At 41.9% G+C, this 15,381-nt stretch overlaps 1 protein-coding gene across 1 annotated transcript in view; it reads left to right on the forward strand.

Annotated features, from left to right (window-relative positions):
* The window catches only part of LOC137500848 (homeobox protein homothorax-like), a 480,185-nt gene that overhangs the window by 80,401 nt on the left and 384,403 nt on the right, over nucleotides 1-15,381 (forward strand). The window lies entirely within an intron of this gene.

Genomic DNA, 15,381 nt, shown 5'->3' on the forward strand with positions numbered 1-15,381 from the left:
ATTACTTTGTTATGTATTTAATCATTTTGTTTCTAAATGTACACTAAGCTTGCTAAAGGACGATTCACTTTATTCACATTTTGTAGTAGACTGTTCGTGCTTTATTTATGAATACTGCGTGTTATCTTGTATGCATTAATTTGTCTAATAACACTGTACGAATTTCTCATTAAATCTCGGTGTGGGTCATTTTCATTGTTAATGTTAGAACAGTTTGAATTTACGCATTTATTTCATTTTCATTGAAAATCTATTTAGTTGATGATGTAACTTATTTTCTTAATAAATATTGTGTTTTTGTACTCAAAACTCTGCAGTATTCCTTTCGTACCCGAGCCTTGTAAGTTGATCCCTTTAAGACTGGGCGAGTGAAAAGCAGCAGGTGTGTTGGTGGTGGGATACGTTAGATCGATATAGCGCAGGAGAGAAGGTAGGCTACTTCCAGCAGCTTGAAGTCTATCGATTATTGAGGCAAACGAAAAGAAAATGGAAACTTTTTTGTGATTCGTCGTATTCCATCATATTTTGTGATTTGTATAGATTAGATCCATTAAGAACCATTTCTGGTCTGAAGGGTGTGATTAAAAGAAAAGCAAACCGGCACATGAAGACATAGAACTCTATTATCAGTCACTATTATCAGAAGGCACTGGTATAATTAGATTACGAGTAGAATAGTTGTGAGAGTCAGGCAGTTCCGTGGTAACTGTTTTGCACATGAATTTCGTGCCAGGTTTTGAGGGTGGGACCCATTTAATTTTGGCAAACTGCATCTACGTCGGACAGATTATTCCAGTTGTTGTTTTAAGGGGAATGAGATTGAAACGATCAGTCCCTAGCCGGATTATCCTATTATTCACCTCATTGAAACCTTCTCTATTTCACCGGTTTTCACCGCTGTGAACTGGTGTTGATGAGCATAATCAGATGGCATGGGTTTAAAATAACTTGAATTAACAGACTACATTGACTTTATACTTAACAACACATAACTGACAGTAGATTAGTTTACTTGCTACAAGTTGGTTACATTCGCCTTTGGAAACAGCGTAGCTTGTATATTCCTGTAACCATTTAGGTTTTTGTTGTTGTTGTTTGACACGATGCATTCTTCAGTGGATCTTAAGGCACGAGAAAGATGTTTTTAAGTCCACAGCTCAGCAAAAGGACTTCTGAGCACAATGGACCTGAATTACATTGTTTGATAAAACCTATTGAATCATTCATTGACTATAATTTGTTTTGCATAAACATGCCCTTTTGTACGTTACCGATTTCTGTTTCCATTGCCATGTCGTGGGAACGGTAAAATGCATTGTTGTGGACAAACTAGAGATCATTACCATTTTTCACAGATAGTACAAGTCACTCAATAAAAATGTACTTCGCACAAATGGATGCTAATTACCTATTAAGTCTATGGATGTACAGGGGATAGAGGGGTACATATTGTCACGATTGTCAAGAAATGTCTCTTACGTTTCTGATCACATTTTCCACGTTGGCGTGAGAGTTTCTCTAATGTTTTGAAATGACTGCGTCCTTTAACGCAATTTCTAGAGACTAATTCCGACACTCATCATGAAGATTTGCTGGAGTCCTGTCTCGGACATATGCACAGAGGTGTACAATTAGTTTACACGTGTCCTTTTTGATCTTAGTTGTTGGAATCACAACTTTCAAACCCTCGAAATGTTTCACTATATCCACGCCTTGCAACTGTACCCTCTGGTACAAACAGCAGTAGTTAAGTGATTTAATGAAACAAAAGAGTCGAATGAAATTAAAAGTGTATTTGTTTTTATTTTCGGATGTAGGGCAAAGTGTAAAGTTTGTGTTTGAGGGAACTGTAGTTGAGAAGGTTATATATGATGGTGGTAGTGAACTAGTATCTGCGATGAATTGCTCTGTTGGGGTAGAAGTGGTGGGGTTTGCTCATAAAAGAAGGTGGAAAGTAGAGGGTGTGGGAGGTGAGCGGTTGGAAGTGAAAATGATAGAGAGAGAGAGAGGGAGGGAGAGGAAGGAGAGAGCTATTGCCTGTCTCTTTCTGCAGTGTAGACCTCCTGATTTGGCGGGAATCGATACACAAGCCACCATTGATTCCGACATGATTTTAAAGCTGGAATTGTTCTAGCCTCCCCCTTCTTCAACACTGATGCTTTATAATCTTTTAGCCCTTGTTTTATGCAGCCATCTATCGGTGCTCTACTGTGTCTGCATGGTCAATAGAAATTCTATGGTGGCGAGCACATCATAGAAGAGAGGGGTGAAACTACGCAAGCTCAAAGTGAGCAGGTTCGAATAAAACAAAATCAAGTGTGTGTGTGTGTGTGTGTGTGTGTGTGTGTGAGAGAGAGAGAGAGAGAGAGAGAAGAGGAGAGAGGTAAGCTAGCAAGGGTGAGAGAGAAAGCAATTCTCTCCGCCGCCAAAAGCGCGCGCATCTTGCGTTTCCATGGAAACAATCCACATTCCCGCCTCGTAACCCATGGCAACGTATGTCTAGGCGCATGCGTATTGCGATTAATGTCGCTAACAAATCGTCTGATAAAATATGGCGATGAAGCAGAGATAGAAGTGAAACGAGATGATGGCGGTTTGAAAGGAGAGAGAGGGTTATGTTATCCACTTAAATTGGCATTAAAAGGAAGAGGATAGGGTAACATGGGAAAGGAAGACATAAGACATTAAAATAATACGAGCGAAAGTGTATCACAATGTTGTTTAAAGTTCAATAATTCGTTTGTATATATACATTTAATAGGAAGCTAAAGATTTTTTTACGAGACGTAGTAAAGTATCTTCTTTTTCCCTTTTATTACAAAGAGGTAATACTGCGAGTATCATATGTAAAATGCTATTAATATTAATGGTCATCTTTTCTCCGGAAAAGTTATTTATGCTTTAAAGTTTATGCACTGTAATTCTCTATCTACTTTAAGACGTATTCATTGCATTAGCAATGGATTATAGCTCATTGTAGTAAACGCTGTATCTGCTGAGTATACGAGTACTGTGCTGCGCTCTGAAACAGTTTCTCTACACATTAAAGGCACTGTGACCGCGTTAGTGAAGACTTTCTTTGAAGCTTGGGCTTGGAAACTAATGATGTAGCGTTGCAATCCAGTGACTGCAGTTCGAAAATGGGATTTCACTCCTTTCTTCTTCTTAATTAATCGTTAGGTCTATCGATAGAAAATCATTCTCAGTCAACCTATCTGATTTGAGTAGAGTGGGTGAAAACGAAACCTTGAGGTACCGGAATTATTTTACCGGCACAGACACATGAGTACCTTCAGCCACCACCGGACTGAACCTTTCGTCTCGTACTCAGAAAGCCAGCGCTCTATCGTCTGGGGCACTCAGTCTGAATCCGAAAAGCTGGCATAATTACTTCTTGCCAGGCTGGCTTGGGTTCGATTCACGGTCTTGCTACGAATGTAAGAATGGTTTGAGAGTCTAGGATGGGATGCGTTTAGCAGCAGGTATCAAAATTAAGTAGAGTTAATGTTTAAAATCTCATCGTTGGTCGCCTTTAAATGTGTTTACTGTGGATTTTCTCTTCAACATCGGATGAATGCCAGGGTTTTTATATGATAGGCCACAGCAATTTTCTTCCCAGTCCTAGTCTCATTTAATTACAAATACGATACATGGCTTCCATATCAACACAAGTTCTCTACCTGTTCCAACATATATTGTTGTTATATTATTATCTATGGGCACCCTTCATTGACGAGTTCTCATGGAACAGAGAAATGATCCACATGAGCTTCACCGAGAGGTTTTAGTTCTGGTCTGTTGTCTTTGTAAAAAGCATATATTTTCATTAAGATAATATTTGCCAGTGAAATGTTCGAAGCGGGTTTGTTCTGTAACATTTCTTATTTAAAACACTAAAATAAGAGGGGAAGTATAAAATATATTAGTTCTTTTCTCAGGATATTATCATCTTATCAGTTCTCATACCTCTTACTACTGCAAGTGTAAAGAATAATAATCACATATAAATCGCAATATTTTTCCAGGTTGCCATTTAGCCTATTTGGCATATTGTTAATTGGCTTAACATGAGTCTTCAGCGTTCCTTATTGGGTAGGATGTAACCTGTGACCTGAAAAAAAAAAGACTTCTAGGTATAATTCTCAGAAGAATTCATTTTATGCCGGAACAATAATTATTGTGATTATCTGGAACTTCATTTAAGGCTCTTGTCTATGGTATTAATGTCCTTTGAAACGAATCGTCTACCATTTGATTAAATTAATTAATTAATCAAGCCCGGTTGAATGGCTCAGATACATAACATCTTCTTGGGACAAGAAGCCATCGTTAAAACCATGAGGAAATCGTGATTGGATGAGTCATCTCATGGTTTTAAGATTGGGGAATTGAATATAAACAACATGACGTATGCAGATGACACCACTTTTGTTGCTGAAAGTAAGGAAGAGCTTGCGGACATCAGAACGAAAGTTAGTTAGGGAACAGAGTAAGAACATGAATATCAAAATATCAAAATCACAACAGGTTTACCATCAAACATTATGAGAAATAATGAGCTAATCAAGCAGATGGATATTTTCTGTTTGTTGGAATCAACCATCTGTAGAGGTGGCTCAAACAGTCCAGACATTCGCCGAAAACTTGTCCTTGGAAGAGCAGCATTCAAAGGCCTAGATAAGATCTTCACATTTTCAGATGTATCTTTGTACACCAGAGTCAGAATGGTCAAGGCTTTAGTCTTTCCCATAGCTTCATATGGTTGTAAAAGCTGGATCATAACGAAGCAAGATAGGAAGCATATTGATGCATTTGAGCTCTGGTGTTGGATATTGCATATTCCTTGGGTAGCCAAGTAGACAAATGCATGGGTCATACAAAAGATCAAACCTGATCTGTCTCTTGAGGCATTCATTACAAGATTACAGCTGTCATATTTGGACACATTATGAGATGCTCTGATTCATTGGAAAAGGCTATTATGCTTGGGAATGTGGAGGGGTCTCGAAGACGAGGACGGCCAGCATTGAGATGGACAGACTCCATCACATCCAACATGAATATGCCACTGGAGGTTCTGAAGTATATGGTTGAAAACCGAAACATCTCGAGACAGTCCTTCCATGCAGTCGTCGGGTGTCGATGTCGACTTGATGGCACCTCATCATCATCATCATAATCATCATCAGTCTTTTGTCGGTAGATTTACGGCCACGTGAATGAACTCCTGGTGGACAAAGTTTTGTCGTCCGGATGTTACCGACAACCGTAAAAATAGTTCATTATTATTATTATTATTATTATTATTATTATTATTATTATTATTATTATTATTATTATTATTTAAACCCCTTCATGGCCACTCAGTCGAAACTAAATATTTAATCCCTCGTCTTACTTTAAGCCTGTACAGTTACATGATATTATCGATGTTTCTTGTGCACCACAATGAAAGAGGTGCCTATTTCTAAAAAAAACAACACTTTTTAACCCTCTTTTTTTGTGTTTTCTTCTCATGTTCTGTGACCTCTGTTAGCTTATGGGTCACGTGCCCTCCCCTCTCCCTTTCTTGTGTAACCCCTCTGATTGGCCCATCCATCACGCCCCCTCACGGTACCCCGTAATTGGTTCCCATGGACCTTATGGGCCGGCAGGCAGCGGCGAGGTATTGTTACGCAGTACGCGGGAAACGAACACCCTGTCTCCCTACCTCCCGCCCTCACTCACAGTAATTGTTACCTTGGTAACGTCTGTGAGAACGACGTACCATCACTCAAACTGGCGGAGAAGGGCGAGAGAAAGGGAGAAGTCTTGTTCGCCAATACTAAAGCGGAGCTGTCGGTCAAATGGTACCGTAAAATATCTTTCTTTAACTGTTACCGATTATTGATTCTGGTTACGTATATAAAAACAATTATAATTTTGTCGGTAAACTTTTAATTAATTCTACGCTGTTTTCTTCTTCCTTCGTTATGCCCATTCATAGAGCGCGTTTGAACTTGATAGTTGGTTTGATGGTTTGTGCCTTCTTATCCTCCCAAAATCTCTTCATGAATGCACTGTGTTGCATCTTGCGTTCTGTCGACCACTTCCTACCAGTTGTCTTTTTTGGTTTCTCCCTAAATTTATGATTAGCTACTTTGGTTCTAAAAGCTCCACGATTGTCCATGATGTCGTCTGTAATATTTATTTCTTGGAGGTCCCCCTTAGTTTCTTCTAGCCATTTTATTTTGACCTTCTTTGAGTTGATTACTTTGAATAATCTTTTAGTTAGTCTGTCGCTGTTCATTCTGTAGATATGGCCATAGAAATTAAGGCGCCTTTTCCGTACAGCATCAGTAAACCTGTCGGTGAAGGAGTAGAGGTCCGCTGTTTTCCTCTTAATCCACATTCCATTTTCTCTCGTAGGACCATAAATTTTCCTGAGAATTTTCCGCTCCTGCTTTTCAATTTCTGTAATTTTAGAGTGACCACCTAAGCATATGGTTTCTGAGGCATATAAAGCTTCGGGCAATACAACTGTCTTGTAGTGTCGTAATTTTGCATTACGCGATATGACTCTTTTGTTGTAGTAATTCCACGTCAGTCTGTATGCCTTATGTAGTTTGGTGTTTCTTTCTACATTGGCACTACTGTCTAATCCTGACGGTAGTATAATTTCTCCAAGGTATTTGAAGGAGGGCACCTGTGAAATTGTGCCGTATTCCATCTCTAGCGGAGTTCTTTTGCTATTTTGACGTAGATTTTCCATGTACTTGGTTTTCTCGTAGGATATCTGGAGACCTGCCTTTGATGCTATATTGTGTAGTCTCTGTATGGCATACCTTGTTTCATCCTTGGTCTTAGTAATGATTGCGAGATCATCAGCAAATGCTAAACATTTCACATTGACCTTGCTTCCCAAATTTCCGATGTTCACACCCTTGATATCCTTTTCCCACTCTCTAATAACTTTGTCTAGAACTAAGTTAAACAGAATAGGGGAGATGCTGTCACCTTGACGAACGCCCGTACATATTTCAAAAGGCTCAGAGATTTCTCCAAGGAATTTCACTTTAGAGGTCGTACTTGTGAGGGTCTGCTGGATAAGTGCTCTGGTCTTCTTGTCCACTCTGAGTTCTTCGCTGTTTTAATTTAGATTATGTATAGAAAAGTTGAAAATAGGTTCAGCTCAGTTTTTATTTGTTTCTTTCTTACGACGTCTCAGGAAAATAATTTGACATAATTTCTTGAAACTCGCTGTCTAAGTTCAGGTATATCCGGATTGTGCATTAATTAAGCTACATATTATTTGCTGAGCACGCGGCCTGGCATTATTAATGGAACCAAGACAGGAAATGCTAGATTTCTCCGTTCATAGGAGCTATACCAGAAAATTGAACCTGCAGTGCTGAATTTGTGCAGAATATAATTCTTGTTTCATACTACGGTTTTACATTCCAATTTAATCAGAACGGTGGCAGAAGGCTTCGTTGAAGGAAAACATCCACGAGGAACACCTACAAATGCTTTCCTTAAACAAATTCTAATTGACATCCAGGCACAGAATTTTCATCGAAGGAAGTATCAAATGACAGGGTAATTGGAAATATTTTATGGCAACCGATCAGCCGTAGGACTGTAAACCAATGATGATGTCGTTTTTACGCACGGGCAACAATAACGGGGATATGCGCGATTATTACATTTCTTCACGAACTTCCTAGTTAACTGCTATGGTAATTGACAGTAGTATTACACTGACTATTGTTTGTTAAGATATTATCTGTCACTTGCACTTCAGCTTGCTTCTGATGCACAATATTACTGCTATAAGGATAGTACAGATATCTTTGAAAAAAAAGTAGATCCTGGTTGAATACTCGAACATTTTAAGAAAACTGAAAAACGTACGGCCGCGCTGTAATTGTCCTAGATTTTGAAGAGCCGTAAGGGCTATTGCAACACGATTGAGCCTGGGAGTAACACCTTTCATAATATCCATACGCACTGGTACTGAATGGTCAGCATTGAGACGTTCCGGATTCGGGTCGGAGATGTTATTTGAGTCTTCTTTTGTGTTTGCCCCAACACTTTCCTCTTCACAATCCACCTCAGGAACATACAATGGTGATTATATCCCTCCACGTAGGGTTGCGTCAGAAAGTGCAACCGGCCGTAAGACAGGGCCAAATCCATATGCGCGACACATTTCGCACTCGCGACCCCACAGCTGTCGGAAAATGGATAGAAGAAGAAGAAGAATCGTACTGTGAATGTCATTACTCCGCTCCACACATACCTCTGCAGATTTTATGGTGTCACTGACATAAACGATACTTAGATATATAAACCTATTTTTCTCTTGCCTTTGGCTGGAGGTAATAAGCAAAAATACTGTATCCATCAAGAAATAGTAACACACAGAAGTAAATTTTAATATAAACTGAAAACGAGTCCGCCTCTGTGGTGTAGTGGTTAGTGTGATTAGCTCCCACCCGCGGAGGCCCGGGTTCGATTCCCGGCCTGCCGCGATATTTTAAAAGTGGTACGAGGGCTGGAACGGGATCCACTCAGCCACGGGAGGTCAAATGAGTAGATGTGGTTTCTATTCCCACCTCAGCCATCCTGCAAGTGGTTTTCCGTGGTTTCCCAATTCTCCTCCAGGCAAATGCCGGGATGTTACCTAACTTAAGGCCACGGTCGCTTCCTTCCCTCTTCCTTGTCTATTCCTTCCAATCTTCCCATTTCCCATCCCCCCTCAAGGTCCCTGTTCAGCATAGCAGGTGAGGCCAACTGGGCGAGGTACTGGTCATCCTCCCTAGTTTTATCTCTCGACCCAGAGTCTGAAGCTCCAGAATACTGCCCTTGAGGCGGTAGAGATGGGATTCCTCGCTGAGTTCGAGGGAAAAGCCTACTCTGGAGGGTAAGCATATAAAGGAGGAGAAGAAGAAGGAGAAGAAGAAGAAAACAACGAAGTACTATATTCCTATATGGCTTCGAAATCTCGACATTTCCTGCCAAGACAACTTGACTACTTGTTCATCATAGAAGATAAATACACTGACCGACAGAGCAAATGCAACACCAAGAAGGAGTGGTCAGAACTTTATGCCAATTGCAGGGTAGACTGACGTCACTGAGGTATGCTCATGATGTGAAATGCGCCGCTGTGCTGCGCACGTAGCGAACGATAAATGGGACACGGCGTTGGCGAATGGCCCACTTCGTACCGTGATTTCTCAGCCGACAGTCATTGTAGAACGTGTTGTCGTGTGCCACAGGACACGTGTATAGCTAAGAATGCCAGGCCGCCGTCAACGGAGGCATTTCCAGCAGACAGACGACTTTACGGGGGGTATGGTGATCGGGCTGAGAAGGGCAGGTTGGTCGCTTCGTCAAATCGCAGCCGATACCCATAGGGATGTGTCCACGGTGCAGCGCCTGTGGCAAAGATGGTCCAGGCGCAGCCCGAGTGACGTCAGCACGCGAGGATCGGCGCATCCGCCGCCAAGCGGTGGCAGCCCCGCACGCCACGTCAACCGCCATTCTTCAGCATGAGCAAGACACCCTGGCTGTTCCAATATCGACCAGAACAATTTCCCGTCGATTGGTTGAAGAAGGCCTGCACTCCCGGCGTCCGCTCAGAAGACTACCATTGACTCCACAGCATAGACGTGCACGCCTGGCATGGTGCCGGGCTAGAGCGACTTGGATGAGGGAATGGTGGAACGTCGTGTTCTCCGATGAGTCACGCTTCTGTTCTGTCAGTGATAGTCACCGCAGACGAGTGTGGCGTCGGCGTGGAGAAAGGTCAAATCCGGCAGTAACTGTGGACCGCCCTACCGCTAGACAACGCGGCATCATGGTTTGGGGCGCTATTGCGTATGATTCCACGTCACCTCTAGTGCGTATTCAAGGCACGTTAAATGCCCACCGCTACGTGCAGCATGTGCTGCGGCCGGTGGCACTCCCGTACCTTCAGGGGCTGCCCAATGCTCTGTTTCAGCCCACACACTGCTCGCATCTCCCAACAGGCTGTACGAGGTGTACAGATGCTTCCGTGGCCAGCGTACTCTCCGGATCTCTCACCAATCGAACACGTGTGGGATCTCATTGGACGCCGTTTGCAAACTCTGCCCCAGCCTCGTACGGACGACCAACTGTGGCAAATGGTTGACAGAGAATGGAGAACCATCCCTCAGGACACCATCCGCACTCTTATTGACTCTGTACCTCGACGTGTTTCTGCGTGCATCGCCGCTCGCGGTGGTCCTACATCCTACTGAGTCGATGCCGTGCGCATTGTGTAACCTGCATATCGGTTTGAAATAAACATCAATTATTCGTCCGTGCCGTCTCTGTTTTTTCCCCAACTTTCATCCCTTTCGAACCACTCCTTCTTGGTGTTGCATTTGCTCTGTCAGTCAGTGTAAATAATTTACGAAATACAAATGGGAATATTACTCTCCCAGCATGACAAGATAATAAGACAACAGTCCGTAAATAGATGATCGGAATTCAAGTGACTGTGTTACCTTATCTGCGTATTTAACCTTACCTTCATTCACCATATGTAAGAGCGATTTATGTGAAACCTACACTACTTCTTTTGGTCTAATATGTCAGAATGATACAGCGTCCAGGCCTTGTATGATACGTCAAGACGTGGGACAAGTCAAAGGTCTGTCATTAATTAGACTACACCGATTTTTATTTGATCCTTTCTGTTCGAGGTCTTCTTCAGAAACTGATGTGATATGGCAGGATTTTATTACCACCTGTTCCTTTCGTTGAATGTAAATGGATGTGTGCTTTATGGCGATTTCTGTTTCTCTGTGACAGGGAACTCCCCTTTCCGTATAGCTATAAAGGTTAGCTAGATAATTGTAAGTCCGTCTCTTTGAAAGTCCACCGCACCTTAGTACTTCGTGAAGCGACTGAGAAAACCAAAGTGATTGATTCAATCATGGACTGTGGTGACGGTCTTCGGCACCTATAATGACTGCAATTTTTTCTTCTATTCACATTCCTATCTGAAAGATGAAGATCCACAGCCTGTTGCCAGTCATTCGACCGGGTCAGAGATGGTATAAATGAAGCCCCCATCTAGTGACGAGGATAGGAATTGTGCCGGCTACCGAAGCCTGTCACAATGATTAATGATTGGCAGATGAAAATTATATTGGAGGGTGTTGCTGGGAAAACCCGAGTATCGGGACAAAAAAAACCTGTGCAGCCTCCGCTTTGTCCAGCACAAACATCACATGGAGTGACTGGGATTTGAATCACAGTACCCAGCGGTGAGAGGTCGGCGCGCTGCCGCCTGAGCCACGGAGGCTCCTCCATATTCTCACCTGTCAGTATTAAAACAAATCTTAGTTGAGTTCCGGACCGTAGGCCTATCTCTACACAAGGTCGACAAGTCCTTTGCCCTCCAATACAGTTAGGCAACAATAACAACCACAAGAATTCGAAATATAGTATTAACATTTCTGACAAACTGAAGAATAGAAACGAGCAAATACACAGTTTTGTTACACAGTGTTATCAGTTGGCGTTTAATAATAATAATAATAATAATAATAATAATAATAATAATAATAATAATAATAATAATAATAATAATATATAATTCCTATCCTCGCCGCTAGATGGGGGCTTCATTCATTCCATTCCTGACCCGATCGAATGACTGGAAACAGGCTGTGGATTTTCATAAAAAGGAGACTAATAACGCGATTAAATAAAAAACAAAAACATTTTAAGTGTTCCATTATTAAAACGCATTTTTCATATATTCAGAGTTTGGGAAGAGTCTGCAGTAAAGAGAAGCAATTGGATACTATGTTCCCTCTTCTTATTCTTCTTCATCATCTAACGTAATGGTCTCTGGGGCCAACTTCGTCCATAAATGATGCTTGGCATCTGTACGCTGATGTATTTTGATGATTGTTGAAGGAGGTTCTTGATTGATCAATTGAGAATTAAATTTTTGGAAACAAGCGTACTTCAGAGCTAGATTTTGTACAACACTAATTATGTGAGGTGGTTACCGAAATGAAAAACAGCAGGATAGGAGATTGATAAGCATATTATGTTTGTTGTTGCTTCATTTTGCTGGCAAGTTGGATCTTACGTTACCGGTAGTACTGGAGAGAGAGACGAAGGGAGATCTGTTGACCTGACTTATTGTGCAGTCTGTATCGGTTTGGTTTTTGCAGAGTAATCTATATTTGGGCCAGGATTAGCCTTGGATGTCCCGTATCTTGGCATAAGGTATGGTACTAGCTTTACTATACAGTTCTCTGAATGCCCGTGGAAAACACATTTATGATAGTTGTCGAAGGACTCCGAAGCCTCGGGATCGAATGTGGAATTTCTCCCTGCTCTATTCAATGTTCCGAATCTACGAACTGGTATATTATTACTGTATATGGTACATGTTAGATAAGGGGCTGCCTGGCCGAGGCGGTAGAGGCGTGCTCGGTTCGCCCGGAAGGACATGGGTTCAAATCACCGCCACGAAGTCGTAAAATGTAAGAAACGAGATTTCCACTTCCGGAGGTGCATATGGCCCTGAGATTCACTCAGCCTACTCCAAAAATGAGTACCAGGTTAATTCCTGGGGGCAAAGGCGGCCGAGCGTAGAGCCAACCACTCTACTCCATCACGTGCCGAGGTTAACAATGGTGGAAGACTTTACCTTCCACTCTTCCAAGGGCCTTCATGGCCTGTATGGAGGTGACTTTGCTTTTTTACACGTTAGATAGGGCTTGAAAAAGACGTACGAACTCGACTCCCAGGTGTTCCACGAGGCCTATCTCTAAGTAGAAAGACTACTGTTATCATTGAATTTTCGCAGGCGGTCGCAGCATGTAGGCAATGTGTTTAGTTGAAGTCGTGGAGCTCTTCCTCCTACTTTATTTCTCCCTTTCTGCAAGGGAATAAAAGAACAGTTAATTAAAAAGAAAGAAGAATGCGAGACCCCTTCCTCAGTCCGCCACATCGCTCACCCCCCTTCTGCTGTCGAGGCGGTCTTCTGCCAGACTTCTTTCTCTTTTTTTTTTTTCCTCCCTCTAATATTCGTTCGTGTCAAGTCCACAGAGAGTATCTGCAATTGACGGCTTGGAAAATGAAGCGTTCGTCTGTTCCCTCACCCCCCTTCCACAGCCTTCCTCTCTGTTGTCACCACCCACCATCCAGTACTCTTGAACCCCACTTCTCGACTCTTACCATTTACCAACCGTATCCTTACCTCATAACATCATTTGACCTCTATCTCTGCTGTCCTCGTCTGTGAAACATTCGAACACTTTCTTGTTTGTTTGTTTGTTTGTTTGTTTGTTTGTTTGTTTGTTTGTTTGTTTGTTTGTTTGTTTGGATGGATGGTTGTTACCGGGCGAGTTGGCCATGCGGTTAGGATCGCGCAGCTGTGACCTTGCATCCGGGAGATAGTGGGTTTGAACCTCACTCTTGGCAGCCTTGAAGATGGTTTTCCATGGTTTCCCATTTTCAAACCAGGCAAATGCTGGGGCTGTACCTTAATTAAGGCCACGGTCGCTTCCTTCCCACTCCTAGGCCTTATCCCATTGTCACCATAAGACCTATCTGTGTCGGTGTGACGTAAAGCAAATTGTGTGTGTTTGGTTGTTTGTTGAAAATCGTGTCACAGTAGCAATTTTAGTAAATTTTCCCTTTAATATGCTTTCAAGGCTACATGTTGGAGGGGATTTGAAATGATCAATTTCCCTCACCCCTACCCCCTACCCCTTAATTTTTCCTTCTTCAAGTAATCCGGGCTTGGATTTATGGTTGTAAACTTTTGCTAGCTTTAATAGGCCTAAGTATGTTTATTCTATCTGTGACTAGCAAGCAAGCAACTGTTTATGTCGAGATCCACGCAAAGAGAAATTTTCATTCCAGTTCCATGTGCATTGGCTGGAATTGGGTTAAAAAAATCTTTTTAGGATGACTGATTTTGATTATCCCTTGCTACCCCATTTTCATCCTATTTTGAGTCATAGAAACGAAACGAATAGAAACGAATGATAGGAAGCATGAGATGAGGTGAATTTTTCTATATGTTGAGGATATTTGTAATTTTTAGTGGGGGGTTGAAATGGAATATATGGTGTGTATAAAGAAGAAACCGAAGGATTCCTGGCCTTTCTTTCTGGGAGTGTGAGAAGTATATTCGAGTTCTCTGGGGACAAACATACAGTTCTGTTGAAAGAGGAGAGTAGGATTTCTTGCTTTAGAATGCTCTATTAATAATGAGCTACATTAGTCACAATCCTCTTCGTTTTTTCTGTTATTTTGTACAATTTGTTTTTACGTCTCACCGACACAGATAGGTCTTAAGGCGACGGTAGGATGGGAAAGGGTTGGGAGGGGCCTTAATTAAAATATAGCTTGGTGTGAAAGTGGGAAAACCACGGAAAACCATCTTCTGGGGGTTTGAACCCACTATCTCCCGAATGCAAGCTGACAGGTACATGACCCTAAACATGCAGCCACTTGCTCGCTTCTTTTTTCTTTTCTTTTAAGAGGGGCACAATAATAGGTCTATCGGTTCCTCCTACAGTTGCTATCAATATTTTAGACACTTTTAGTGATTGTTATGTCTGAACAGGAGACTGGAATCAATCCATTTGCCCTTCAGCAATTTTTGAGAGCATCATAAAAGTTGGAGAGATTACAATTTGTGGTAAGCATGTGTCACTACAAACACACAGTAATGGTTTTCCTTCCCCTTCCTCGCTGTATGTGCTGTGATGGTTCCCTTGTGGTTTCGTGTCTGGAAAAACATTTCACCTTCCTCTTTTTCGTTTTTCAGTTCTCAGATCCCGTGATAGGTAAGCATTGGAGGTGATCAATATTTAATATTGGATTTGAGAGGGGAATGTTAGGGTGCTCGACCCTGTACCTCCATTAGGAACACGATCCGACGGACCTTCCTGGCCATTTCATTTAAACATTTATGTATTTACTGGTTTGACCTTCAATTTTAAATCACTTGCCTCGATGGCCGATCGTTCTAAAGACACTTTTTTCCCTGGTGAATACGGAATTATAGGAAAGTGTGGCCATTTCAGGTTTTCGATGGTGCACTAAAATATTGTGTCTACTCTTGTAACATTCCGTATCATTTTTATTCACTCTAGACGGATCATATCCCTGTTCAAATGCTGGACACTATGTTTTACTGAAAGAGCAATACAATAGTCTTTTAGGCACAAATCAAATGACTGCCTAGCCGTGGCAGTAAATACGTGCTCCGTTTTCCAGGAATGGCATGGGTTCGATTCCAAGTAGGAAGTTGAATTCTGAAGGATTACATAGCCCTGAGGTTCACTCCTCCTACACCAAATATTAGAACCTGGTTAATTCCTGCTGGGT

The sequence above is a fragment of the Anabrus simplex genome, chromosome 1 (genome assembly GCF_040414725.1).
Source record: "Anabrus simplex isolate iqAnaSimp1 chromosome 1, ASM4041472v1, whole genome shotgun sequence".
NCBI classification, from domain to species: domain Eukaryota; kingdom Metazoa; phylum Arthropoda; class Insecta; order Orthoptera; family Tettigoniidae; genus Anabrus; species Anabrus simplex.